The following is a 12509-nucleotide window of genomic DNA, read 5'->3' as shown; positions in this document are numbered from 1 at the left end:
GGTGGGAAATGAACAAGGAAGCAAGGAAGGATCCACCTGGAAAGATGACGCTACCCAATATTTTACAGAATGACTGTAATCTCTCTAAATAATCTGAATGGAAGAAAGTTGCCCACTCCGATATAATATCTGTACATGCATCGCTCCTACTGCTTAAACATATGGATATATATATTTGTTTGTAACACGTGGTTTCATAATGTTATGCTCCCCACACACATTTAAGTGTGTTTGTGTGTGTATATACTGAATATGTACACATGCATGCACAAGACTGAGTGTGTGTAAAACATGAGAGCTTGTGTGATGCGACATATGTGCTCTCTCTCTGTATATGTGTGTGTGTGTGTGTGTGTGTGTGTGTGTGTGTGTGTGTATATATATATATATATATATATATATATATATGAGCACACACGGTCCTGATGTTCCAGCGGAAGGTCACAACGGCCCTCATTGTGCATAGGAAACAGAGAGAAAGAGAAAGATAACCCCCTACCCCACGCTCCCCAAGTCACGTGATTCATTAAATAATTAATGCAGAGGTTGCAGAATAGATATGTATTCGTCAGGAAAATCGCAGACATGGTCTCCTTGTGTCTGACGTGAAATTCAACTGTCCTTAAAAAAAAAAAGCGCGCTCTCTCTCTCATGCACAGACACACATACACACACTCTCTCTCTCTCATAAGCCTATGGGGGGAGAGAGAAAGAGGGAAAGAGAGTGTGTGTGCAAGAGTATCTGAGAGAGAGAGAGAGAGAGAGAGAGAGAGAGAGAGAGAGAGAGAGAGAGAGAGAGAGAGAGACTGAGTGAGAGAGAGAGACTGAGTGAGAGAGGGCTGCAATAAAACATTTCTCAGGAAGCAAGAAACCACGCCGAGGGCTGGACTTATTGTAAGTAGCGGGAGATCCCGTCTTGCCTCCCAGTCTGTATGTCCATGTAAATTTATTGTTTGTTATTAATGTTATTGTCGTAAAATGTGACAAATAGCCATCTTCATTTTCTCCCATTTCTCTTCACCCCGTGGTGGTGTGTATATTTATACCCATCCAGGCATTCCATATATATATATTCACACACACACACACTTTTCTCTTTTTCTCTCCTCAAACCGTTTCTCTCTCTCTCTCTCTCTCTCTCTCTCCTTCTCTCCCCCCCCCCTTGATTTATTACAATAAACATGTCAGCCCCAGCAGCAGCAACAGACCTTCTCCCATTGTATGTGTGTGCGTCTTTGGGAGAGAGAGTTGTGTTGTTTATGGCACCGTCCGAGATAAATCATTTCTCAAACGAAAATGATGTGTGATCTTTCAGAACTCTCTCTCTCTCTCTCTCTCTCTCTCCCTCTCTCTCTCCCTCTCTCTCTCTCTCTCTCTCCCTCTCTCCCTAGAGTTGATTATTTCAGACGATTTACTGTAATTGATCAAAACCTAATGTGAAAACTGTATAGCTGGGGGTCTTAAATTAAAGCATCTGTGATTACCAATTAAGGAGAGATTTGTATAAATTTTGGGCAATCCTGGAACCAGAAAAACGTCAGAGTCGCGACTAGCAGGTTTTTTGTTTTGTTTTTTGAGACCGGGAAATTCTCTTCCAGAACCTTAAAAAGCAAAACCAAAAAAAACCCCAAACAGCAATAGGAAATATGGAGAGTTCTTGTATAGGTGACTGGCTCGTGAGGTGTTTGTTCCAGAATGAAGGGCACAATCCACCGGGAGATTTTCTTGCCCGTGCTCTTCCGCAGCTCCCCTTAACGGAGCACACGACGGAGAACTTCCCTGTGGATATTGCCTAAAGCCATATTTCACGTGTGGGAAATCCAGGCGATAGGCGTATTGTGTTCTTCATGTTGATTAAAAATAAACGAATGAATAAAGTAGTCACCTCTTCAGCGAAGGACATTGGAAGACAGACTGAGATGTTAAATTTGCCTGTGTCTGAAGTGTACCAAGAAACGCACTCAGTTGAGACGATTGGTTCGAGTTGAGTGAAAGGAGCTCTCTGTGTGTTTTGTTTTGTTTAAGTTCCTCATTTGAGGCTACAGTAGAACAATAGGCGTCACTTCTCAAACCTGTGGTAGATACCCAATGATGACAGAACAATAGGACACACAGCAGGAACTCTGGTTTGGGGGGCCTCCCCTCTACCCCCACCGCAGGTCTACTTATGTACTTAACTGAAACAGGAATGCTATTATTATTTAAGGATTTTGGCTTGCTTCTGAATTTTGTTTCGCTTTCTTGCGCGTTGGAGATAGGCGATACTGTGGGTAGCAAATAGCACGTTTTGTGGATTCCATAATAAGGACAGGGTTCCCATCATAAAGCGGGCTTTATGGGTAGCAGAGGCACTTTATAAACTGGCTCAGTAAACTTACAGGAAAGTAGAAGGTGGCTGGCTGGATGAGTAGACAGATTTCCTGGGGTGAACGCTTGGTACGGTAATTTTGTATATCAAACGTCATTTAACTGAAGTTGCCACGGTCTTATTTAGCACGTAAGCAAAGTCAATGGCAGTGATAACTCTAAAGTCTGCTGCAATGTACTTCTTTTCGTCCTGATTCTTTTGTGCCACACTTAACCTATTGAGGTTAGCGTGTTTGTGTGTGTGTTATTTTGTGCTTGGAGGCAATGTGACACTCGGTTGTAAGAGGCGGGGTGGAGGGAGGTGGGGGCTCAGAGCCGCAGGTCCTCAAGAAATTCAGGGGCTGCAAAATTCGCCACTAGTGGATGGTGCAGCTCTTGAAATAACCGGTCGTGGTAGTCTTTGGCAGCTGGTTGAGGAAGGGAAGGCGCTGGAGGTTAAAGATGCCGTGTAAGGCAAGGAGAGCTTCGGGGCGAAGGGCGCCAAGGGTTGCCCTTTGTGAAATACAAAAGGTCTCAGAAGTTGGGGGCGGGAATGTCCAGCTCAGGCTAGGAATCGGCAGTCCCCCAGTCCTAGCTGGATCGAGAAAGTGAGGCGCTTCAAAGAGCTGGAAGGTGAAAGTCAGGCTGGGCGATTCCTCAGTTAGAAACAATAGCACAACTTGCAATAGGCAGGGAGCGCCCAGAGCTGACAGGCAAGTCCAAGGGAAGATGGAAACCTCTCAGGATACTTAGCTGAAGATCCCCCTACCCGTTGTCTCCTTTGCTAACCAGCGGAGTTTCTAACGCCGCCCCGAGTGCTGCTATTTTACCCTGTCTGGTAGTGTAAACCTTTATGTAGTGCAATTAGACCAACACGGTGATTTTCATTAAATATGAATGGCGACAAGGAGGGGGCTTCGTAGAGCCCAGGGGAAAAGCCAAGAGTCCCTCTCTTTCTTTCTTTCTTTCTTCCTTCCTTCCTTCCTTCCTTCCTTCCTTGAGATTTTAATCAAGAGACACTTCCCTTTCCTTTGCATATATGGGTTTGGATGGATGGTTTTCATCCATCGAAACACATATAGAAGGAAAGATGGAAAGATGGATGGATGGATGGATGGATGGAAGGAAGGAAAATAGAAAGATTTAGGGGGGAGTTGGGGAAGGATACACGAAGGAGAAAAGAAGGGGAAGAATATATCCGAGTTGTTTTTAGAAAATCACATTAATACTGTACCCTAAACATGTGGACGTAGCATTAATACCCTCTCCCCTGTTAAATCATCCTGGCCCAGATTCCATCGTGATACGGGTTCTGCAGGGGGAACCCCCAGCGTCCAAGCCCTCCTCTCCTCTTTGCTTCTGAAAGGGGCTCTTGAATGTTGGTGGGTGTGATTAGAGAGGTGGGATGGGGAAGCAATGTGCGGGAAACAGGATCGCTCCCATTCTCTCACCCTTTCTGGACACAAACTTCCCAAGCCCTTGCGGGGGAAAACTCTGGGTCCGGATCTCGCAGGAACATAAATGGTGGTGGTGTCAAAAAGGCTTCCACACGTCAGGGAAATAGGAATGATTTCAGCAGTAGGGTACCCCTAAGCACATAGAGTTATATGCAACTAAGTTCTACTGAGAGCAGACCTATTGAAATCAGCAGACGGACGTTGGCTGTTAATTGCAGTGGCTCTACTCTGAGTAGAATGAACCCTGAATACAACTCTTTGGCTTTTTAAGGAATGTCTTCTAAATTTCGGTGGACTTTACTTTCAAATGAAGAGGGTCCCGATCCACTGAAGGAGTCCTATGGGGGCTCTGGCGTAGCTCTTGTTTGTTTCAATGGGGTTGGAGAGCTGCTCGTTGGACTGTGCCAACTAGAAACTCGATACAGCTGTGTTTGTCATAAGTGAATGTGCGAGAGGTGCTGAAAACGTCCAGCGCCTGACACAATGTGAGATAATATAAGGACGACGACAGCAGCCGCAGCAACACTACTAGTCGTGGTCCGGACATTCCTTTTACCTTTCTATTCTTTCGTTGTGATTCTTCAAACCAGTCGTATACTTCTTTCTCTATCCTTCTCCCTCTCTGTTCCTTTCCTTCTTTCCATTGTATCGTCGTTTCCTTCCGATGCTCCCCTACACATCGACCTTACACTCTCTCCGTTGCTTCCCTTCCTCAAAGAAGACCACATCAGTTTCCCCCTAGCCTAGATCTTTGTATTTGCTGAAGACCCAGCTTCATTAAATCATAACACATTTCCCTATTTGTGTTCATTATCGGTCTATTCATCGATCGAGGTAATATAATAACTTTGCTGCCGGAGTACTTTTCTACAAGCTGTATCAGAATGTGCAAAAAAAAAAATCGTTGCACTTTTCGTTTTGTGTTCTGTGCATATTTCTTTATTAACACGGTTGATCTCCAATATCTCAGAAGATTAGCAATATTGCTGGGGATGATAAACGTAGGAATGAGATAAATAATATTTCAAACCCTCTTGATTATTGATATATTGATTATTCCTCCCACACACACTTCCAAATTGCTTCTGCTACTTAGTTGCAAGTTTCTTTTCCTGTCATCGTCACGTCAGAATTCAAATCTATTCACGAAACGGGAGTTTCCTTTCTCATATTTCCCCTCACAAGAGCTTTATCCACAGAGAAATCTGTGGCGGTGAAATCCAGCGTGAAGCTCAGCGAGCACCATTGAAACGAATGGAGACCTCTTGAATGGCACCATTAAAACTAATGGGACCTCTTGAATGGGTCTTGAGTCCACAGGAGAACTTCCTTCTTGATCAACCAAGTGAATAGTGCTAATAGAGGGGAAAGCTTTTGTTTTTTAAATAGAAAAAGTATAGTTTGCTTTATATGATTTCTGGCTCCACATCGCCTTTAAATTCCAGTTGGACCCATGAAGGCGAACTCACTCTTGGATTTTGCCAATCCAGAACTCAGTTTCCTAAATTCTATGTCTGTTTTATCTAGAAACAGTTCTCACTGGTACCGATTACATTTTTGTGCAGTAACCGTACTTGGGATCTCAGCCTTATGCGCAGTTCCCACTATTTTTAAAATCAACTGATGAATGAGCCTTCATTTTCTTTATATTCTGCATGCATCTGTTCTCCTAAGCTCAAAGTAACACTTTGTTGCAGCAACACTCCTTCCCTCCCACAATCTTCCAAACCATGGAACAACACTACGGATATATATTATAAATGAAACAACAACAGTCAATTGAAATCGAAATCTCAACTAACCAACTCCCCCCCCCCGCCCGCCAGTACCAGTTTTCACCCTAACAGCTGGTGTGGTGTAGTGGTTAGAGTAGCGGAATGAGAATAGCGCAGATCCAGGTTCAAATCTCCACTTAAGCCTACTGAGCGGTCTCCCTCTCAGCTTCCCTACCTCACAGGGTTGTTGTGTGGATGAGAGGGGAGAACCTTGGAGGCCACAGGGAGGAGCTCTCAGGAAGAGCCAGCCAGACAGACAGACAGACAGACAGACAGATATTCGCTAGTTAGGGCTACTCCACTTCCGCTTTATTTTTTAAGCCATTGACTCCTGTGGGTAACTTCATCCTGGTTTAGTGAACTCTAGAAGAATCGGGTTGCTATCAGTAATCCGATGACACCTAGTCTAACTGGCAGACAACCTGGGGGGAACAATGAGAGAAATTCCAGCGTTCACTGCGTAAGGGGGAAAACAACATTCAAAAAATCCTGTGGCACCGTAAAGGCTAAACAGAGAGCTGAGGAACCCGTGGCCCTCCAGATGTTGTTGGGACTCCAACTCCCATCAGCCCCAGACAGTGTGGCCAATAGTCAGAGATGATGGGAGCTGTAGTCCAGCAACATCTGGACGTTCCCTACTCCTGAGCTAGCACATTGGTTACCGTATATCAAAAGTTTCCGTGGAGTACAGTCCACGAAAATGCTGTAATACATATGCTATCTTAGAATAACTATGGTACTCTTTGTTGCAACTAACATGTCTGCCCCTCTGGAATATCATAAGGCTTCAACCCTGTAGACCCTTACCCGGGGATAAGTCCCATTGGACTTACTCCCGAGTAGACATGCCTAGGATTATACTGCTAGTGGAGGGAATGTTGTATTACCGATACATTGCCAATGCAATGTGCACTCCAATAAACTGTACGCAAAAGGTTCCTTTGCTGTGAACTGCCAAAGATTCTGTCTCCGTGCACCAGTAATCGGTTTATCCCGAGTGATCATTTTTACAAAGGGTTATAAAATTTTAAGGCGAAAGGCTCTGTTCTCGTAAATTTAATTCTTGGAGGTTTTAATCAAGTCAAGTCAAAGGGATATTGGAACGGTGGGTCCCTTAAGGCCATATTTGCCAACCCTGAGGCTCATTGTGTAACAACCCCATTCTTACCTCCCTAGCAGACCGACTCACACATAACAGAACGAGGAAGCCCTACAGCATAGCGGAGAGACCAGGTTCTCCAATGCCAAAGGCGCGAGCGGGAACAAAGGAGAGGAGGGTGGAGTTCACGCATGACGCTGAAAGCTCCCCGGAAACTCTCACGCTATTTGTACCCACGAGGGGATGTTGCTAACGCGAGCTAGAAAAGAGTCACGCTAGCTCGCGAAAGCATACCGATAAAGTTCCCGTTCTGCAAATCAGTATCCCTGACGGCTAAGCAAGCAAATCCAAACTAAATGAAACAACCCGGGCAGCCCGATTTTAAATGCATTTATACCCCGCTAGTTAATTATATGGGTATATTTTGGATGGAACACTGGACTTACTTCTAAGTAAATCTGTTTAGGATTGGGCCACTAGATTGATTAACTTGGAGCGCAGTGGCGACTTTACTTTCAGCGCCATGGAGTGGAGTGTGTGTTGATTTACTATCCATAAAGGACCTTACATCCAAGTAGGGCTACATAAATTTCATGACTAAAGTTAGGCCAACTAGTAGATCTGACATCTGGAATATACACAGCCCTCCATGTAAGCGAACCCAATTCATTTAAGTGGAGCAGACTGCCGCGCAATGAATATAATGACTTCGGTGTAATGCAGAATATGACAGTATACAGCTATGTACCATTCATAAATTCATTGGGCGTGAGCCAACAGGAAGTTCTCCTGCGCAAATTCCACTGAAATGAAAATAAATGAATTCTAATCGTTTCAGTGAGACATTTTCAAGTAACGTCAGGTACTGGATAGGGAGGGCAGATTACTTTGCCTCATATAATGCTCTCGTGATAAATATAAATATAATTGAGTCATTACATTTATCATGTTATAAGCAGAACAAATTTTGTCTACTTTGGATTACATTAAGCATATGCATTTAGGGGTGCTGTGGTGTTAGAAAACAGTGAATGGGGTAGCAAGTTCGAGCAGTGGCTGCAATGCTAAAATATGCTGTGTACAATCCACCGGGAAGGTCTCCTGAGCACCTCTCCCTGATATGAAGGTTCCCATTCATTTCAGTGAGATTTGGCAAGAGAACTTCCCCCTGTATTTCCCTCCACTAGACATTAGAATCGGGGTGCACACTGAAATCATTGGGGGAATGGATTGCTGGAAATTGAAATCAATGGAATTTACTTTCGGGTAATGTTATGTGGGTCTCCTCGACGAATTTGCTATTTAAAAGAAAAAAAGGACAGTTGGTTAAAATAATGCAGGCGTTCATCTTATTTTCGAGAACTCTGGAGATAAAAAGGTCACAGACGTTAAAAAAAATACAGCTTTTGCAACGTGTCCACTTTCAGCAGGGATTACTGAAAACAAAACGAGGCGGGGTGGAGAAGGGAAGAGAGGAAATACGTCCACTGCTAGACTTTTTCAGAGGGACCACAAGCGCTTGGAATCAGTGTTTCGTTCACCTCCCTCTGCTTCCTTGTTGAAGAAAGGCAAATAGTAAGAAAATGTTGGTGTCTGGCTGGGAATTATCAAATTTAAACGCTTGCTAAAACGCTGCAGTACTAACCCATGCCGTAGGACGAAGCCAAGCCCATTGAACAACATGGGACTCCCTTCCGAATAAACATTTCCAGGATCATAAACTGGATAGACATGTGCGCGCCCAACCCCAGCGCCTACCCGCGCAGGCGTTCTGAAGCGTAGAACTGGCCCTTTATAAAAGGAGAGTGTTATTTCATGTCATATTGTGGGGATGCATTTATTTTTAAAGTTAAAAACAAAACAAAAAAAAACTTCGGCTATTAGCTATTCCCAGGGGGTCAGAAAACTCCGGGAGACATGTTGAAAGGGCAGATCAGCCAGGCATGAATGAAAAAGGGACCATGTACACACCGGATGGGTTCCAAAAATGGACGCGATGTGGGAATCACTAGCACAGGAAAAACCGAAGGCTAAAGCGACCTAGCTTTACCAAAAAGGGCTCGTTCTTTGTTAAAAGGCCAGTGTCCCTGAGCGCTTGGTTTCCAGACAGAACCCAGCGCCAGCTGCAGGCAACTGTAGATAGCGTGGGATGAGGAGGGGGAGGCCGCCTCCAGATTCCACGTGAATTTATTCCTTTGTTCCTGGCTCTGCTACCACCCAAAGGCTACCGATCTCAAACGACTTTCAGCGCAAAAGCCAGCAATTCCAGGCCAATCTTTGCCAGATCGTGGTGCCAGGTAGAAAGGGAGGGAGGTTCACACATAATAGCGGGACGGGAAGACACCTAGGATATAGACGATAAAACAAGGGATGATGGAAAGGGTGAAAAGTGAAGACACCAGCAAGGGTTGAGTTGGGTTACTGGTAGAAAAGGAACGGGGGGAGGGGGAATACGAAAAATATAATGGATTAATGGATGGGATTAAAGCTGGAGGAAGGCACGCCACGTTTGGCAAAGATCTAAGGACAGGGGGAAAGATGCATGGGTGGATAGAAGGAGATTTTGCTAAAGACCACGTTAAAATGTCATGCAAGGCCGTTCCCATTCGCAATGACCTTTTCTCAGCTCCTTACCTTTCCGTGTTTAAGCATAAACCCGTAGCGATTTGCTATTTAAAACAGCCAACAGTAACAACATTTTATTTGAACCCTCTTGGTTTTTTATTTTATTTTAATTTTATTTTAACAAAGAGAGATATCTCAGTTAGCCTTTGCTCTTTTTCGATCCTTTTTTATTCCCCGCGTGAGAGACTGCTGAGGAAGAGAAGGGGGGGGAGGACATATGGAATCAATTTCGTATCCTGACGTTGAGAACCAGCCAATTCCTGTTGGTCTTTTAAAACCAGAATCCATTTGGTCCCTCTCTATCTGGCACCTCTTGTCAGTCAGTAGGATCCCCCCTCTTGCAACATTTTTAAGTCTTTATAAAGAGAAACAGCCTCGCTTAGAAACGAGAGAGGCTTTCCTCCTCCTTTTCGGAGGTGGAGGGGGGTGGCAGAGGGAGAAAGCATTGTTGTCCCGTGAAAAAGTATTCCGTGTCTTCGTCTTGCTGCAGATTATCTTTATTTCATTTATTATTATTTTTGCTCTCTCTTCGTGTCTCGGAAACCATTGTATTTTTCCTTCTGTCAAGTTGGAATCCAAGAGAGCCCCCCCCCCGCCCCCGTTCCTCAAAAAAAAAATATCAAAAAAAATCAAAGCTTCCTTGCGGTTGAAAAACCGACCCCCCAAAAAGCCTCAAGACAAACCTTAGCAGCAAAATCTACAGAGCTACAGTCAAGTAGTTCTTCTCTGTCTCTCTGTCTCCTTCTCCCAAACTGGCTTCCTTCGAGTTCCTCTGAACCTCGTGAGCCGCCTTCGATCTTCCTGCTGAAGTCGTTTGGTTGAGAATCGCTGCAGGTAAGAGGGATTAATAATAATAATAATAATAATAATAATAATAATAATAATAATAATAATAATAGTAGTAGTAGTAGTAGTAGTAGTAGTAGTAGAAATTACAAGACAGATCAAAACAAATCCCAAACCACTATACAACTTCGTCTGATCCTAGCATAGGAAATTCCAGGGGCCGTTGAGATTTAATTAATAGCTCTGACAAAGCTTGGGAAGGCGTCCATTGGTCCGCTGGAGTTCTAGCTTGAAGCACAGCCCCCCCCCCTCCCCAAAACATCACCACCACTCTCAGAAACTAGTCCTGTAGCTTGACCAGAAAAGGCTGGGATATAGTAAACAAATAATATTAATGATCTCCTGATAATGGTTGGATACTGGGAGTCCAATGCAAATAAAATAAAGGGGACGCAGGTTGCTTCTTCCAACCTGATGTTTGAACCAAATAGGTCCCCCCTCCGCGCTTGCCGCCCCTCCCAGGCCACATTTGTTAAATGTTTAACGCCTCTGGGTTGTTTGAAAGGGAAAACTACAAACGCTTCTTTATGGGAGGGGAAGCCTGGTGTTAGGCAGAGAGATGTGATTTATGGTGTTGAGAAAGTTGTGTTTATTTGAGGTGGCTCCTGTCACGACCAGCCTTTTCCTAGAAGACCAAATCTGTATCCCTTCCCTTTTCTCCCTCTCTCCTCTCCCCCCCCCCCGTTTCTTTTATGTTTGTGAGTTGTAGTTAACAAATATCTTACCGGAGTGTGAAGCAAGCAGTGTTAAGTCTCCACAGAACCAGCAATGTAAAACAAAGCTTGCGGTTTTACCTTGTAGGGGACCGCCCTAGTCTTTCAGAGACTGAGACATCTTACCAGCTTGTTTCTCCTCGCCATCGTATTTAGCAATGCACGCATTGTTTGGCCTTTGCAAAATCTGGGGGTGCACCCTTAACCTGGACTCAAACCCCACCGAACACAACGAGGCTGCAGTCCTATACTCACTAAACAGGGAGTAAACTCCACTGAACTCAGTGGGACTTGCTTCTGAGTAGACATGTATAAGATTGCACTGTGGGGTTTATCTCAGAGGAACAATGCATAGAATCGGGCCACCTGATTGCAATCCTATTGCACAGAGGAGCGAGTCCAACCGAACTCAAGGAAGTTTCTTCCAGGTAAACATGGACTATTTGGACTGTTTTATTCTTTCCAGAGTTTCATGGTAAAGAATGCAGTCCGCATTCTATAGAAATAAAGGGCAAATTTCTCTTACACTTGAATGGCTGTACTTCTTTTTGTTTTTGTTTTTTTAAATGTTTTTAATGCTCTTAGACCAAAGGAGGGAAGGGGCTCTTCCATCAAATTGGTCCTTCCTTTCTTCTTTCCTTGTTCCTTACAATTGCATCTGACATAAGAATTCTTCTTATGTTAGGAAGCCAGGGCTTTTTCATTCTGCTGAGTCTTCGGGAAGCAGAGGTTACAGTCAAACTTACACACCAAAAAAATAAAAATAAAAGGGAGGAGGGTGAAATAGATAAAGCCACTATTGCTGACAGTACAAATATGTTCTGAGTTCAGGATGGCGATGTTAATAACTCAGTTCCTGGGACCATACCCCAGCTATAAACGTACACTTTTTTATTAAAAACAAACAAAACACCACCCCAATGTCTAATATTTCCTCCGGCAAAGTAATGCCATATTGGAAGAGAGCAAGAACTCTGCTCTCTGAGCGCCTCCCTTCCCTGAAAATTGCTTTGCATTAAATTTCCTCAGCTCCAGAATCATCTTCCTTACTAGCCTCCAGCTAAACTTGATTAAAAAAAAACTGCTTGATGCGTTGACAGATGAAATCCAAGAGGAAACCACAAGGCCCTTAAGTGACCCTAATTTAATCGATTTTATCATAAATCATCAACTTGATGAAGAACCAAAGTTTTCATTGAAGGAAATTGATATTAATGGAGTGGCTGCTTCTTTAATTCAGATGTTGTTTTCCACCAGTTCGAAAACAAACTCAGTTGGCATTCTCTGGGCAACTTCTATGGGAATCATGTTGGGTTGCTGTTGTTATTTTAATTATCTTAATTAGGACAGTTTAGGTAGCGACGTGCCAAAGAACCACAAGGAGCCTCTTGGACTTCAGCAAGGTTCCATTACAGCATTGAGGATCTATCTGGACTGTGGTCAGATTTTAATGAATGCAGCACCAAATACCAAACCACTTGCCTCCGATAACCCACCAGATCGGAAACGTCTGTCTTCAGAAAGAGCAAGGATGCTGGTTCCCTATCAGCTATTCATCACGCTATCTAGCTGTTTGGGAATTGGAGAGCGAATGAGAGAGAGAAGGCTATTTGGCCCATAGTTTATAATATAATGATTGCGAATTTCC

The 12509-nt window shown here is 43.9% G+C and overlaps 1 protein-coding gene across 7 annotated transcripts in view; it reads left to right on the top strand.

Annotated features, from left to right (window-relative positions):
- Positions 1-12509, top strand: part of HOXB3 (homeobox B3) — an 88562-nt gene that overhangs the window by 51841 nt on the left and 24212 nt on the right. Inside the window, exon 1 of one of the 7 annotated variants that reach the window (XM_083470071.1) lies at positions 720-894. The exons of 5 other annotated variants lie outside the window; for them this stretch is intronic. The gene's annotated coding sequence lies outside the window, so the exon portion shown is untranslated. Of the gene's footprint in view, positions 1-719; positions 895-1707; positions 10137-12509 lie in introns of those variants that run through there. One more of the 7 variants, XM_083470070.1, reaches the window with a different exon arrangement.

This window comes from Podarcis liolepis (assembly GCF_965112155.1).
Source record: "Podarcis liolepis genome assembly, chromosome: 13".
Lineage (NCBI taxonomy): Eukaryota > Metazoa > Chordata > Lepidosauria > Squamata > Lacertidae > Podarcis > Podarcis liolepis.
This window is presented reverse-complemented; position numbering and strand designations above follow the sequence as displayed.